A 16767-nucleotide genomic window follows, 5' to 3' on the forward strand; every position below is an offset into this window, starting at 1 on the left:
AGATTAGATGGTTTAAGGGCACTATCCCGAATGTGGAAGCAATTATAATGAAATTCACGACTCATTAGCAAACATTCCATATTGTGTTTCTCATTTCTGGGTCAATGTTACCGGGAAATATAGACTTAAGATTGAGATGTTTCATTGACTTCCCCGCTAGATTATATAGTTGGACCATGCAGTGACACAAAGCAGAGACTCCACGATGAAGTTCCTCGTTTCTCAGACGCTGGCAACTTGGTCCTCGAGCCAAGTATGAGCAAACTAACCTCGAAAGCATATTGGGAAGAATTAAGTTGGTGATAGAAGGGTTGACTAGCGTGAGACAAATACGAACCGGTGGATGGTGGGGGTGGGGGGGGTCGATTTCGCATGCACACTGCTTGGTATGCAAAATGCCTGGTGAACTCAAGTACCCAATACTGTACGTAATGGGAACCAGATGTCTAACAGAGAGAGAAAAATATTTTATAGCAATAAATGTGACATTGGCTCTTAAAAGGTTTGCCGCTTTTAAACAACTTCCCCGTCTTACTTTCCCTCACGTTTCCAAAGAGCTTCAAGTGGATTGTGTAAAGAGATGATTTTCCTATTTGAAAAAAGAAAAAGAAAAAAAAAAAAGTGTTTCACCTGCCGCGGACTTCTCAAATAAATGCATATGTAAGGAGAAATGATCTGAAAGCGATAATTTGGGAACGCAGTCGTTCACGAAAGCACTGTGCTCGGCGATGCAAAAAGAAAATTGAGGCAACTAAAGCAAAACTCCCCCTGCCCCTTGCGAACTTAAACTCTACAGGCTGCCACGAGGTGCGCAAAGCTGCCATGAGGTCGTGGCACAAGGGAGCCCGGGGAAAGAGACGCAGAGCGTTTTTGAGAATTCACAGGAGGAAGAGGAAACGCCTGTGCTGGCAGATTCCACGGAGGAAGGTCTAACTCCACGTATCCTCCATCCACCCCCTTCTCTGCGCCGCACGGACGCTGCGCGGTGCGGCCCTCCCGCTCTCCTGCCGGCCACGGCAGCGGACAGGCACGAAGCCCCCCTGCTCTGTCTGTCGGCCTCTCCTACCCACTCCCAAAGCAAGCCTGCCTTGGCTGCCGGGGTAGTGGTTCTGAAGCACGGATGCCATCTGGGAGTCAAGCGGTGAGCTCTGTAGTCAGGCCTGAGGTCCCCTTCCTGCTCTGCCAACTGACTGGTTGTGACCTTGGGGAAGTCACTTAAGCAACCTCCTTCTATCCGTCTTTCCTCATCTGTAAGGCGAGGGGAATAAAAGCACACGTCTCCTGGGCTCGGTGTCAGGACGTAATGAGGTTCTGCACATATCGTACTCTGCAAGGTGCCACCATTGAGGTCAGGGCACTGTTAGGAGGCACTCTTTGTAGCTATTCTTTGATCAGTCACCAGCTCCAGTTCTAATAGCAAAAAAAGAATCCAAATTCCTTACTTTGGCATGCCTCCCCAACTCTTTTCTCTCGGTCCCTTCCTTCGAATATCCAACTCCTCTCCCGTCCCATCTGTTTGTCATCACCCAAGCAGGCCTCTGTGCCCAAGCCCCAGTACCTTTGCACATGCTATTCTGCTCGCCATGGGTGGCCCACCCTCCGCCTGAGCAACTTCTTGCTTACCCTGCAGCCCTCCTTTCTAGCACAGCTCTCTGGGGAAGCATAAAGGCCCCTTAACTAGGCCTGTGGTCATAAGCCCGTGGCTCATCCAGATAGCAAACGTGGTGGGGACAGTGCTAAAAAAGAGAACCCAAGCCCTGGCTAACGGATCAGCCACTCCTCACTGCTGCCGGGGTAAAATGAGGGCTCGGTATTACCAATACATCCATTTATTTGTTTGTTTGTTTCCAAAGGGAGACAGAAATCTCCAGTTGTTAACTGTTGGCAACTAAAAATGTTTTAAGTGCTGTAGCTTTGGACCAACCAACACCCTCTGGAGACCCATCAGGCTAACCGTGCGGACCTTGGCTCAGGAATTTCCTTACGCGGACCTCCTCCATTCTGGCAAATTTAACTTGGACCTAGAATTGTGTGTACATCTGCTTGTCCAACAGACAATGCTCCTTGAAGACAAGGAGGCTGTTGGGTTTTCCGTGTCTCTCCAGTGCTCAGCACAGTGGATGGCTCAAAGAAGCATCTCACGGGATCTCATGTGGATATTTCCTGAGCCAGGAAGCCAAGGAAGGGTCTACAGTTGGATCATCCCCAGCAGGTCAAGGGATCAAGGGGTTCTTATTTCCAATATTCTTATTTCTAGAGAGGAAAGACTGCCTAGATATCATTCAGCCCTGGTCAGTATCTGACTTCCTTAGAACGGTCTAGAACTCTTCCTCAAAGCTCCAAAGCCCACTCCGTAGTTAGCAGGAGTCAGCTCTGAGAATATAAACCGATCCTTTAAGCCTAGTTCATACACAAACTTAATCTGCACCTGGCATGTGAGCGCATAACTGAACGAGTGAGTGAAATCTACTCGGAAGAGCCTCAATTTAAGTGTCCGATGTAAAAATCAACAAGTAAGTAAATAAATAAAAGAAATGTCAGATGTGACCCGGTTTTCATTTTGCTGGAAGCTGAGCGTACAACAAATCCTGGACCCAGAAAGAGACACACTGTCTCTGAAACTGTGGACAAGAAAAACATGGGAAAGCCTGGGGTATAGACAACTTAGGTGATTCAGCAAAAGCAGTGACAGTTCTGAACTCTTCAATGTCCATCATCTGTGGTCTGAAGATGCAACTTCCAGCACTTTTCTCAAGAAAATCATGCATGGGGTGCCTGGGTGGCTAAGTCGGTAAAGCGGCCGACTTCGGCTCAGGTCACAATCTCGCGGTTCGCGAGTTCGAGCCCCGCGTCGGGCTCTGTGCTGACAGCTCAGAGCCTGGAGCCCGCGTCAGATTCTGTGTCTCCCTCTCTCTCTGCCTCTCTCCTGCTCGCTCCCTGTCTCTCTCTCTCAAGAATAAATAAACATTTTTTAAAAAATTTTTAATAAGTAAATAAATAAATGAAAGAAAATCATGCGTAAATATTTGGGGATCTTCATTACAGCTTTGATTATAATGCTGAAAAACAGGGGGGTCGTTTCATGAGTAATTACAGACAATTTAGGATTTTGATCATTCGTGCAACTATCCGCAAAATCTACTGAAGGCTTACTTGTGTGGCAGATTGTGTCCTGGGGATGTTTGATACATTACATCACTTGACCATATTGTTATATCCATGTTACGGATGCGGACTCTGAGACACAGAGTGTTTAAGTAATTTGCCCAAATCACATACCAAACTAAGCGGCAAAGCAGGCATTTTGGACTTAGTGCTACCTAACGCCAGAGTTTGAGTAGGATGGTCCACTTTCCCCATAAATATTCAAACATCCACAGCTGTCCCAAACTTATAATCTGGAAGAATGGATAATGAGCCCCCCCCCAACAAAAAGCTTATGAACCATGATTAAGTGAAAAGAGCAGGTGGCCAGGGAGTGTCCCCTCTCTCAACTATTGTTAGGTGGAAATACCAGAATCCCACAGATACAGCTCCCCGACTAAGGAAGGATGTGAGATACGAATAAAAGACCAGGGCACAAAATTCCCCGCGGGAATGAGTGCCAGGATCCAAGCAAAGCCTGTCAGCAACTGTCTTCTCTACTTGTCTCTTGCAAACCACCTTCTCCAATAAAGCTTTAGGCTTCAAAGTGAAAATTCCAATTCCCACCTTGATGTGCTGTTATGGCTCCAGATCCTAATATCATCCGGTTTCATCCTAAGGTGAGAGCAGATGGCCACAGAGGTTCAATTAGCTGGGGCCCGAGACTGTAGATTTGTAACAGTTGAGTCTACAAACCGGGGGCGCCTGGGGCGGGGGGGGGGGGGTGCTGCTCAGTGGGTTAAGCGTCTGACTTCACCTCAGGGCACGATCTCATGGTTCATGGGTTCGAGCCCCGCATCGGACTCTGCACTGACAGTGCAGAGGCTGCTTGGGATTCTCTCTTCCCCTCGCTTACTGCCCCTCCCCTGCTCAAAATGAATAAACTTAAATATTTTGTAATGAATAAATACACATTTAAAAAAAGAGAAAACAGTTGAGTCTATAAAACAGCAAACCGCCTGAAGGAAGGCACTGCCCACTACGTAGATGGTAGTGATTCTATTTTGTTGCAAATAAAAATGCTCAGTATGGAGGGGTCAACCATGTTGATGGCTACGACATTTGTTTTCTTATGGTTTTTTGCGGGTTCTAGGTTTTCCACAGCAGGTATGTATCGCTTTTATACGAAGAGGAGGAAAGGATCCCAGTCTGCATGAGGATTAAAAGTGAATGTCTAGGGGCGCCTGGGTGGTGCAGTCGGTTAAGCGTCCGACTTCAGCCAGGTCACGATCTCGCGGTCCGTGAGTTCGAGCCCCGCGTCGGGCTCTGGGCTGATGGCTCAGAGCCTGGAGCCTGTTTCCGATTCTGTGTCTCCCTCTCTCTCTGCCCCTCCCCCGTTCATGCTCTGTCTCTCTCTGTCCCAAAAATAAATAAACGTTGAAAAAAAAAATTAAAAAAAAAAAAAAAGTGAATGTCTATAGTGGATAATATTTGGAGACCAGAGACCAAGACGAGGGGGGAAACATATCTTTAGGGGTGATGGGATATAAGACACTCTTACCAGACAAAGGTGGGCAGCTGAGCAACATATCCCGCCTGAAAGTCCGTGGGTGTGGACGAGACCTCACCGCGAAGATGTCAAAACTCTATCTGACGGAGATGCTGGGCGTTGGGCACACCAGGGGCCATGGCCCTGCGACATGCCAGACAGACGGCACCTAAGATAAGACAAGTCAGACAGAGAAGAAAGGCATGAGCTACATGGACGGAAGACACGGCGTTAGAAGGCAACAGACAATGGCCCCAAGGAGGGAGCCCTCAATGAAAATACAGATTTGCAAGCGGTCAGGTGAGTGGGACGGAGAAGGGCAGGGAGAGCTACTGGTCTGACAAGGGCAGTGGAGAAGCCAAACTCGAGGGAGAGGAAGGGGGTGGTGCGTCTTTTCCACGCACAGAAGTATAAGGTGATGACCAAGGGAGAGAAAGTGATGGAGACAGCTTTCGGATCACAGAAGAATAACGTGGTTGAAAGCAAGGATGGTTGGTTGGAATGCAGGTGAGGCACGGGGAGAGAAAACAGGTCACAAGATAAGAAGGTATCAAGACAAACACAAGGGCTTGGATAAAGTGAGCCGGAACACCCACTCCAGAGTTAGGGGATGTTAGCCGCAGCCATCTGATTCGCCCGCAAAGCCCTCCAGAAGATAAGAGGCCAGTGCCCCCCCCCCCAGTGCCGCAGGCCTCTCCACATGCAAGAGCTGACCTTGTACTTCACTTGGTGCATATCCCTCTACCGCCCCACCTTTCTGGAGCCTGGATATTTCATTCTTTTGCGAGGATCACTGGGTTGACTTTCAGAGCTCCAGCTAGACAAGAAGGTTGGAAGGTCGAGAACAGGGGACGTCATGACTGGACATCTTGGCGGTTTTCAGCCACAGCCACAGCTTCGGGAACACTCCTCAGATCCAGAGGAAGCGTCTGCGTGCCTTCTCCTTGAATCTGAGCTGAGCTTCCTCACTCATGGACCCACAAAGTATTGCCTGGGCCGGGCCAGAGAGGAGGGTTCAGCTTCCACCTTGCTCCCTTGGGTTACTCGCCTTGTAGCCCCGAGTAGACCAGGAGAGAAGCACAGGGACGAGATGTGGTGAGAGTGAGCAGGACCCAGCCAAGGCTGCGGCGAGGGCCAGCGTCAGTCGTCGCGTGCCGGTGGGGAAGCCTTATGGGCGACCCCAGCCTGGGCCACCAGCGGACCTCATCGTATCTCCCGATACGTTTTCTCTCTGTCTCACCCTCCACAATTTTACGTTCCTGAGTCGGGTTCTTCTTGTCTTCCAGTCTCTTCCTCACCCTGTTTTCTGTCTCTCTCTCTCTCTCTCTCTCTCTCTGTCTCTCTTCAAATCCAGAATTCTCCCCTTTTTTTTAAATTTTTTTTTTGAATGTTTCTTTATTTTTGAGAGAGAGAGAGAGAGACAGAGCACGAGCAGGGGAGGGGGAGAGAGAGAGGGAGACACAGAATCCGAAGCAGGCTCCAGGCTCTGAGCTGTCAGCACAGAGCTCAATGCGGGGCTCGAACTCACGAGCCGTGAGATCATGACTTGAGCCAAAGCCGGACGTTCAACCAACAGCCACCCAGGCGCCCCAAATCCCCCCTTTTTTTTTAATGGCCAGGGGACTTGTGGAAGAGAGCACCACATTCTCTTATACCTATAGAAGGCTTCTGTTTTCTCTTTTTTGGCATACATAAGCTCAGATCCTTTAAAAAATAACCGTTCCCATTTTTGTTGTCCTTTGCTGATACTATCCCTCCTTCCTGAAGGATCTCTGGGCCTTGGGCGTACTTTTTGGGTTGTAAAAACTATGAACAAGGGGTGCCTGGGGGCTCAGTCAGTTGAGCCTCTGACTCTTTTTTTTTAAGTTTATTTTTATTTATTTCGATAAAGATATAGGAAGCAAGCAGGGAAGGGGCAGTGAGAGAGGCAGACAGAATCCCAAGTAGGCACGGGGCTGTCAGCACAGAGACTGATGTGGGCCTCGAACTCACACCCTGTGCAGATCATGACCTGAGCCAAAATCGCGAGTCAGACGCCTAACCGACTGAGCCACCCAGGTGCCCCCCGGGGACTTCTGACTCTCAATCTCGGCTGGGGTCATGATCTCACAGTCGTGAGCTTGAACCCTGAGTGGGGCACCCAGCTCAGCAAGGAGCCCGCTTGGGATTCTCCCTCTCTCTCTCTTTCTCTCCCCCTCCCCCCACTCATGCTCGCTCTCTCTTTCAAAAAACAAAACAAAAACAAACCTCAACGACCACAACTGTGAACGACATACTCTCCCCAGTGATGATATTGTCTAGCCTCTTCCGGAAAACACCGTTGTTCGGGCCACCCTCCGATCTTCTGGTCGCTGTCCCGCCCACCTGCTGCGGGGGAGTCCTGACTCGCTTTCCCCAGCGAGGACAGGGGTGTGCAGGCTGCAGCTGATCAGGAGCTTGAGTGGGAAGACAGCGGGACGGGGCGGGGGGCGGGGGGCAGGGGGGGAGTCAGGATCGCTGTGAAGACACCCCAAATGCAGCTCCAAATGAGACCTCCTAGGAGGGGTGCAGAGACCGCCTGGTCACCTTGCTCAGAGAGGGGGTGACGCCCAGAACGGTCACCGAATGGCTGGTTGAGCAATGGAGGCTGAGGGATGGGGCAAACACCGGACCAGCACACGTCCCCGCTCACTGAGTAGAAGGGAGCGTCTCCCACCGACGCTGCCCCCCAAGGGTAGCCTGAGCCACCACCTCGAAATGCCACCTAGGTGGGTGCACGTGGACAGATTCAGGCGCTTGCACAGATGCCCAGAACTCTGGAGGGGCACAGCACCCCCCAGCCATGGCAGGCACGTGGCTCAGAGGACCGCGTGCGGGCCTGGCCGAGCGCACCCCTGGCAGGAAAAGTAATACCATCTCAGGTCAAGGAGAAAGCCCCGCAGCCCAAAATAGCCGCCCTTCCCAGTTGCCACACGGTCTAAAATTATACCATTGAAGATTTATTCCTTTGCACACCTCGCTTCCATGGGGGCCCGGCCTGGAGCCGGCGGGGAGAACCCATAAAATGTCTTCACGTTAAGGTGTAAAAGGCCCGGCTGTTCCACAGAGTTCTGTAGGGCCAGGAACGGAGGGAGGTGTTGAAAGGAGAGGAAGAAAGCAAAGGACACGTGGGTGAGGGAAACCAAAAGGGCACTTCTCCCATTTCAGGGTTTCTCCCGGAAGGAGCCTGGCAGACCGCTACCTCGTAAACCCGAGGCCCGCGCACTTTGCCAGTAAATTTGAACCGTGCGTACAAACAATGCTAATAATTGATTCCTTGAAAATGCCTTTCTAATACATTATCGTGCAAAGCTGCACGGGCCCCTCCTTCGAATTGCCTACATGGGAAAAAACTAAAAGTGAATTAAGGGGCAATTAGAAAGAATAAACGTTCATATTCTGGAACACAGAAGGAAGCTACAAGCAGGCAATCAGGTCATTTTAACCAAAGTCTCCGTTTTCTGTGGGGGAAGGATTGCCTCAGAAATTCAGGCAAAGCCCCTGTCTTTCTAGAAGTTTGGTTAATCTGACCCCGGGAGACCCAGCAATAAACAAAATAAAACCAAGCAATCGCTGTTGGAAATACACCTCCAGTCCCCTGTTTCAGCTGGCAAAAGTGCCATCCGATTCCGTGTTTCAAGTCCTTAAGAAATAGACAACATTTCAGGGGTGCCTGGGTGGCTGGCTCGGTCAGTTAGGTGGCCACCTGTTGATTTCGGCTCAGGTCACGATCTCCCAACTGTGAGATCAAGACCCACGTCGGGCTCTGCACTGACGGCTCGCAATCTGCTTGGGATTTTCTGTTTCTCTCTCTGCCCCTCCCCTCCTCGTGCTCGCTCTCTCTCAAAATACATAAATAAACTTAAAAAAAAAAAGAAAAGAAAAAGACAGTATTTCAGAAAAGCAACCACCGCCCTCCCAACTCCTGTGCCGCCCTCACCTAAGTCACTTAGCGGAACGCTAAGTGCCACGGGGGCCACTGATGAGTTTTAGGCAGAGGCAGGGACAAAAACAGGGAACCGAGAAAACAAGGAAGGAGACGGGAAAGAGAGAAGAAAGGGCGTGCAGGGCTGAGGAGGAGAGACCAGGTGACTTCCCCAAGGTCATCCAAGGGAGGTGGCTGGGGACACGGCAAAGTGCTTCACACCCTCTGGTGTCTAACTAAGTTCCCTGGGTTTTTTTCTACTCCGACGGTCTTTGGAGTTACAGAATGTCGGGATTCAAGAAGTGTAACTCCTGGGTCTATGGGAAGTTACTGGACGATTTCTATAACTAAGGCTTCCCTTCTCCACCTCCATTCATTCACTCACCCAACCAATAAGGATGGAATCTGACCTCCTGCCAGGCATTGTCTGGGAGCGTGGGTTCACCTTCATGGAGATTTCACACAGATGCTTCCTTGAGGGCCAGCTCAACCGGCCCCTTTTCAGTGAGTTACTCCCTGACGGTGCAATCTCATGGGGCCCCTTCCATCCTCCGCCAACCACTCTTCTCTAATTTTCCCGTAGTACTTACGACGACTGGAGACCATGTCGTTCATCTTTGTTCACTATGTCGCTGCTCATCTTCTCTAGGAAATTGGGTCCTTCAAACAAGGACCCTGTCTCAATCAACGCTGTCCCTCCAATACTTACAATGATTCCTGCACGCAGTAGGTACTCAAAAAAAAAAAAAAGCTGTCCAATAAGTGGAATGAATACCAAGGAGAGCTTTTTTCCGGTGCCTACTATGTGCCAAAGCCATATGAGACTATTCACGTCAATCATCTCGTTTAATCAAGATCGGATACACCAAAACCGAAAATACCTGACGAAGACAGAGTTCTAATGATGGCGAAGCGCTTGGAAAAATTAAAGCAGAACTTGAAACGCCTGGATCGCGGGCCCCTTCATGCAAGAACAAGGGCCATCCTGTGACGTGAAAAGGTAACAAATTTAAAATGAAAAAAAAAAAAGGAAATACTTCTTAAAACAGCGTATAATCTACCTGTGGAATTCACTGCCGCAGGGTATTATTGAGGCAAATAGTCTAGCAAGATTCAAGAAAGGATTAGACATTTATATGAATAGGAATAATATTGGCAGTTACACTAACTAGGTTAAAAAGTTACAAGGCATGGCCGTCCTGGGCTCCAGGGCATAACTGTTCACCAGCTGGGGTGAGGAAGGAATTTCCCCTCGCGACGGAGCATTGCATAATTGGCCAGATGCACGATGGCTCGGATTTTTGCCGTCTTCTATAACATGGGCAGAGACGACTGCCCAGGGAAAGCTCCTGGAGAAGGCAGGCCAACGACTTCTTCCCGTGGCGTTTCTGACTCCATACTGCACAATCCCGGATAAGACGTAGGGAGTCCACAGAAAGTCCTTTGGGGGATTCACACCCGAAAATGTTTCCACTTCCGAACAACAGAAACAGTGCAAAATAATTTTCTTCATCCTGATGATGAAAATATTTCATGGGCTGATATCGGGCCCCGGCTGTAATCTTCTTAGCGCCCGGAGGCTGTATGGGCATCTCTAAACCTCAGCCCATCAGAGTCCTGGGAGAATCTTCTACAAAGGCATCACCCACCCATTTGTCACATCTGTCTAACACTTTGCCTTACGCACACGCGCTTGACAAAGGTGTGTCTAAAGGTAGTGCCTTTCTGCAGGTGTGCTAAGGAAAGCTATTCATAATGCCGTCCACTCGCATTCCAAAGCTTTTCTCGATTACACTGCCAGGCACAGACATGGATTCTTGGTGATGTGTGTCACGCATGTTTTTTTTTCACCCTACCATGGAAAATCCAGAAGGCAGTCGTGAGCCTTGCGTCCAAATCCAAGCGTTCACGGCAACGCAGTGCAACTAAATCCTTCATGAGACTCGAGTGACTTCACAAACCTTAGTGTCACAGGTGTAGACGAGGCTCCGAAGAAACCGTAGGGGCGTCTGGAGCACCAGCGAAACAACACCCCCCCCGCCCACGTCGGGGGGACAAAGAACATTCTGCAAGCCAAAACACAAGGGGACATTTTGATTTAAACCTTCAACCCAGCCACGACCCTGAAAGCTTTCAAAAGTAAACAGATATATAACAAAACGCGGCACGGATGGACACGTACGTTTTTTCCCCCCGGAATCAGACACCACAGTTGCCACCAATATTGCCGAATGCATTCTCGCACAAAATAAGTTAAGAACCACCGGTCTAGGGCCTGGTCCTCAAGAGAATTCTCAAGTCTCTTTGGACAAACTCTTTCCCACCTAAATGCAAGATTTGCTTCCTTGTAAAATTTACTTCCTTAAATTGGCAGAATAATATTAATTGGATTCTCTCAGCGAAAGAGAGAATTGATTCCCATCCAGAGAAAAGACTGAAACAGTAACTGTTGCTTCAGATACCCACCTGGCATGTTATTGGCTGGTCGCAGATGAGCTTTTTCAACTTTGGCACGTTCTCTTGGTCTAAGCTTTGCTATGTACTTTTCAGTGTGATTACCAGAAGAGCAAAGTTTGTCAGATTTGTGTGTGTTGATGCTGGCTTGTTTTGGGTTTGGAGTTTGGGGGCTTCTTTCCAGGGTCTGTTGCGGGGGGTGGCGGGGGGGGGGGGGGTTGGGTGGCTAATATTTGTTTTTTACTTAAAATTATCCGCATAAAGGATGCGTGGGTGGCTCAGTCGATTAAGCATCCCGACTCTTGATTTCAGCTCAGGTCATGATTTCACGGTTCATGGGATCGAGCCCCACGTAGGGCTGTGTGCTGACGGTGGGGAGGCTGCTTGGGATTCTCTCTCTCCGCTCCTTATCCGTGTACACACGGGTGCACGCTCTGTCTTGTTCTCTCAAGATAAATCAATAAGCATTAAAAAATAAAATTATCCACACGTCATGAGGAATGATAAGAGTGTAAACTCTGTCGTCAACCAGGATGGGGTTCAATTCTCACCCCAGCAGTCCGACCTCAGATAATCCAGTGAACCTTCCTCTTTCTTTATCTGTAAAATGGAGACCAAAAAAATCTGGCTTAATCTGCGCGCACGCCCAAGGAGGCAGTGATTACAAAGGATCTGACACTTCGCCTGTCATATATTAAGGAGACAATAAATGTTATCCATTATGATGACTGAGCATATCTTGCCCACGTATCTGTAATCATCAGGAGTACACATCCCATCCCGATGCTATGACATCATTTGCCAACCAACATCAAGAAAGCATTTGAGGGGCGCCTGGGTGGCGCAGTCAGTTGGGCGTCCGACTTCAGCCAGGTCACGATCTCGCGGTCCGTGAGTTCGAGCCCCGCGTCGGGCTCTGGGCTGATGGCTCAGAGCCTGGAGCCTGTTTCCGATTCTGTGTCTCCCTCTCTCTCTGCCCCTCCCCCGTTCATGCTCTGTCTCTCTCTGTCCCAAAAATGAATAAACGTTGAAAAAAAAATTTAAAAAAAAAAAGAAAGCATTTGATAATTCCATGTCCCATATTCTTAGGTTTACATTAAGATTCTAAGTACTGTAAACAATAGTTTAAAGAACATCCTGGAGGGGCACGTGGTTGGCTCAGTCCGGTGGAGCATGTGACTCTGGATCTCGGGCTTGTGAGTTCGAATCCCATGCGGGGTGTGGAAATCCCTTAAATAAATAAAACTTTTAAAAAATTAAAATTAAAAAAAAAGTAAAGAACACCTTTGAGCAGTTGTTGTTGCTGTTGATACTGAGATGGATTCCCAGGAGTAAAATCATTTGCTCAAGGGTTACGAAAAATTTTTATGGTCTTGACACACTGCCAAATGGGTTTCCAAAAAGGGTTTTGACAATACACCCCAGCTGTATTGGACTCCCCCCTTTTTTTTAAATAACTCCATGTGTGGGTCTATTTTTTTTAATCTTTATTTTCGAGGGAGAGAGAGACAGAGTGTGAGTGGGGGAGGAACAGAGAGAGAGAGAGGGAGACCCAGAATCCGAAGCAGGCTCCAGGCGCCGAGCTGTCAGCACAGAGCCCGACGCGGGGCTCGAACTCACGCACCCGTGAGATCATGACCTGAGCCAAAGTCAGACGCTCAACCGACTGAGCCACCCAGGCGCCCTCACTTTTGACCACTGCTCTGTAAACAATGGGAATCACCATTACCAGGAATAAAAAGGGGGGGGAGGAATAAATAAATAACAGAAAGACCGTGTACAAGTAAGCTTTTGTGTTTCCAGATCTAGAAAAAAATGCTGTGAATGGTACAAATTTCCATTCCCTCAACATCTGTCAGTTTCCTCCCAAGCCCTTTCTCCAAGTATCCTACTCAACCTCTCAGCAATGTCTCATCCGACGGGCACACACCTCGTAGTTTTCCGGCTGAGCGAAGTCACGGCTTCCTGTTTTCTGCCAGATGTCCAGTGGTCCCGTGAAGGCCAGCGATTCGACTGCCCGCCCCTGGCATGAAGACAGCCCGCTCAGGAGCAATCCCAGAGGAAACGAGACCTGGTGAGGCCCATATAGAAATATTATCTTTGCAAGGTGGAGTCACGAACAATGACACAGCCCACATCTGACCACAAAACGTGGAAGGTGTAACCCGAGGAGGCATATCGCCTGAGCTCTGGAAGGCATAATCTGAGGAGGGACAGTTGGTCTGTGCAGCTTTGCAAGAGACCTAAATAATACCTGGTTTTGTGGGAAGAAAACAAGAGAGAAAGAGAACCCTTTGGCCTTCGCTAGTGAGTTTAGCACACGTGAAAGGTGAGGGCTTGACAAGGTCGAAATGGAAATTTTCTAACGCAAGGCAACCAGGAAGAGGCTTCTCCTCACCCTTTCCACACCAACGTCCTGGTGACCCCCCTCTTCCTCTTGAAACCAGTCCTGAGGAGCCCCAAAACTTCATCTGAAGCCTGCGTGGGCATTTTTCTAATGAGGGGACATCTGACCCCCGCTCATCCCCATAAAACTCTCCGAGGAGAAATCTCTCCTGGGTTGCTATCTCTTATAAGGAGCATTCAGCCGCTTCTCCTGGCTCCGTTACAATGGCGTAGGGCACACATCACAGCTGGACTCTTTCGACGCTTCTGGATGGCGCGTGGCACCCTTTGCTAAATTCCAGAACGTGGTTAGTTAAACAGGCTAGTGAAGACTAGTTACTCCAATGATGGGGATCGTTGGCATGGCCTTTTTGCCTGGTTCCATGGATGCCTGCACTGCTGGGTATGAAACCCCCCTACAGGCAGGCCCCAGGGTTGGAGAAATAAAGACTCAGCCTCCTATCGCTTACTACCCGTGTGACCCAACGCGAGCAGTGAACCAGTCTGAGCCTCCGCTGCCTCCACGTTAACGGGAAATAGTAACACCCGCCTTGCACAGTTATTGTGGGGGAAGTCCCTGTCCCTGGTACACAGAGGTTGTTATGTCCACACACACACACAACATACACACACACACACGCACGACGCATATGCAAATACAGGTGCGTGCACTTGAGTTTTTGAAAATCAATTACTCCTCTCCATTTTTATAGCTCACAAGGTGATTTTTGAAAAGTCAATCAAGAAAGGAAGGAAAGAAACAGATTTTCCTCTCCAACAAGGAAAAGCAATTAAACGTCAAATATTAACTGTTCCTGGGAGTAAATTTTTTTAATGGGTTAAAGGCCTGGCCATTACAGGCCTCCACTATGTAATTTCTAAGAAAGGACCAGGTAATATTTTTAAAAATTAAGTGGAAGATAAAATGCTGGAACCAGCGCATCTATTCAGAAACCACTTTTTTATCCATTTTCAGGGGCTTCCCAATTGCATCATGCCTTTTAAGAGACCCAATCTGTTTAAGAGCACTTTATTTCAAACCTTCACTTGCGAGAAGCATTGATTTATGATAGGGCTGATTAAAGCAATGGCGTCTTAAGCAATAATGATTTCAATTATAGGACTTTTCACCAATGTGCATTATTCTGGTTTGCTCTCCACATGTCTATTCACTAAGGGAGGGAGTAGAGGTAGGTGTAATTTTGAAAAGTCCCTGGACAAATTTAATACCAGAAAGGAATGTAGAGACAGGTGGACTGATGTATCCTTTTTGATGATGTGAATGTATTGTATTTTAATATGCTCTGACAAACTTGAACAATTCCCTGATGGGCTCCTACCCGATATCATTAGGGTTATTTAGAGCTCCAATTCTGCTCTATTCCCACGGGAGTATATTCAAGTCGTAGGAATGTGCCCACTACAAAATCCCTCCAAGCACAGTACGTAAGAGTCTCCAGTCTCGGGCTGGAGAAAACCATTAAGCTCAAGGTTAGAGCTTTAACTCATTCACATCTGACATCAATAGAACACACACAGGGGCGCCTGGGTGGCTCAGTCGGGTAAGCGTCCGACTCTTGATTTCAGCCCAGGTCATGATCTCGAGGTTTCATGCGTTAGAGCCCTGCATAGGATTTTCTCTCTCCCCCTCTCTCTCTGCCCCTCTCTCTCTCTCTCTCAAAATAAATAAATGAACTTTTAAAAAAAGGGGAAAAATATAACACATACCAAATATCCTCCCCTTATCTGAGTATCTATCCCATGGACCTGCCTGGTAGGTAAGAAAGTGAAGTCATCCTAGAGTCAAATGGTTAAGTGGCAACAGGAAGGAGCCCGGTCTAATGGGGGCACCTGCTCTTGGGTCCCAGCTAATTGTCACCATATATAACTGTGGAATAAATAGTGCCACACCCTCAGAACTGTCAAAAGAATCCAGAAATCCATATTGTTTTTGTAAAGTTCAAGTTTTCCGATTTTTAAAATTTAGACAAACACTGGTTAATTGATCTAGTAACGGGGGGGGGGGGGGCGGGGAGAGATGGCATGACATCTTTTTGTTTAATTAACAAAGTATTTGGGGGCACCTGGGTGGCCCAGTCAGTTGAGAGGCTGGCTTCGGCTCAGGTCATGATCTCACAGTTCGTGAGTTCGAGCCCCGCGTCGGCTGGCTGCCCGCTTCGGATCCTCTGTTTCCCTGTCCTCTCTATCTCTCTCTCTCTCTCTAAAAAATAAATTTAAAAAAAAAAATTTAAGAAAATATTTTGATGCTGCTACTTCATAAACATTTAATAAAAATCTAATATCATGCTAAGAACCATGTGCCAGGCATTGGGAAAGCAAAAATGAATACCCATTTTCTCCCATCAAGTAACTAACAGTCTTGGGGCACGTGGGTGGCTCAGTTGGTTAAGCATCTGACTCGATCTGGGCTCAGGTCATGATCTCCATCTGTGAGTTCGAGTCCTGTGCTGACAGCTTGGGATTTTGTCTCTCCCTCCCTCTGCCACTCCCCTGCTCACTCTCTCCCTCTCTCTCTCAAAATAAATTTAAAAACTTAAAAAAGAGAGAGAGAGAACTGATAGCCTAGCACTTAGTATAAGAAGTATGAGGGATTTCATGTTCAAAAAATTTAGGAGAAATGCAACCTAACATTGGGATTCAATCTATTACTTTTTTTTATAGTAAGTTTCTCCTTTGCTGTTCTTCAGGTCAGTTAGTTTGTCCTTTGGCTCAGCTTTGAAGCTCCATTTTAATTTGAGAGCTAGTCCCGTGAATACTAAAATTCAGGTAGGATATATTCCCTGCAAGGGAAAACTCGGATCACACCTTGACGGTGTTCTTCCCTCCGTCAAATCAACTTTACAGGTTTCTTAATTCTGTGCTATTAATTGGACTCTCGCGCAATTTCAATCTAGCTCTTAATCTCCTCTATTCTGTGATGCTGTGGGCTTGATGAGAGCTGACCAGCAAAACGCTTTACGCATTAATCCCTCTGCAAAATCACCTTAATAAATTTTTTAACTTCTTTTTTTTTTTTTTTTTTTTTTTGGAATTATAGAAGTCCCACGAGACGCAAATGAAAGGGTTTGGGTCCAGCCGTTAGAATTTTCAGCTTAGCACTTGAAAAATGATGAGCCTAATTGCTTCACAGAAGAAAATCAGATCAAAGTTAAGATTCTTTCTTTTTAAACTTCATAATTATTTCTCAGACACCTCCTTGAAATGCCTTAAAAATACTTCCATTGAAATGTATATGGGCTTCATCCCCATTCTTTTCAAATATGCTCAGTCGTGACTTTGCTGGGTCGCCTTCCACTGCCCCTCTTTGATGGAACTGCCTGAAAGGAAAGTT

The 16767-nt window shown here is 47.9% G+C and overlaps 2 long non-coding RNA genes across 10 annotated transcripts in view; one reads left to right on the forward strand and one right to left on the reverse strand.

Moving 5' to 3' along the window:
- LOC123582536 overlaps window positions 1-16767 on the reverse strand; it is a 113379-nt gene that overhangs the window by 61029 nt on the left and 35583 nt on the right. For 4 of the 9 annotated variants that reach the window (XR_006704441.1, XR_006704444.1, XR_006704437.1 and 1 more), the window contains exons 2-5: window positions 12961-13101; window positions 8987-10642; window positions 4646-4802; window positions 3712-3759 (exon numbers count right to left, since the gene is read on the reverse strand). This is a non-coding gene — a long non-coding RNA (uncharacterized LOC123582536). Of the gene's footprint in view, window positions 1-3711; window positions 3760-4645; window positions 4803-8986; window positions 10643-11042; window positions 11340-12960; window positions 13102-16767 lie in introns of those variants that run through there. The other 5 variants (XR_006704445.1, XR_006704439.1, XR_006704442.1 and 2 more) reach the window with 4 other exon arrangements.
- Window positions 1-16767, forward strand: part of LOC123582537 — a 38661-nt gene that overhangs the window by 15452 nt on the left and 6442 nt on the right. The gene's annotated exons all lie outside the window — the stretch shown is intronic.

This window comes from Leopardus geoffroyi, chromosome B3 (genome assembly GCF_018350155.1).
Source record: "Leopardus geoffroyi isolate Oge1 chromosome B3, O.geoffroyi_Oge1_pat1.0, whole genome shotgun sequence".
In the NCBI taxonomy this organism is placed as follows: Eukaryota; Metazoa; Chordata; class Mammalia; order Carnivora; family Felidae; genus Leopardus; species Leopardus geoffroyi.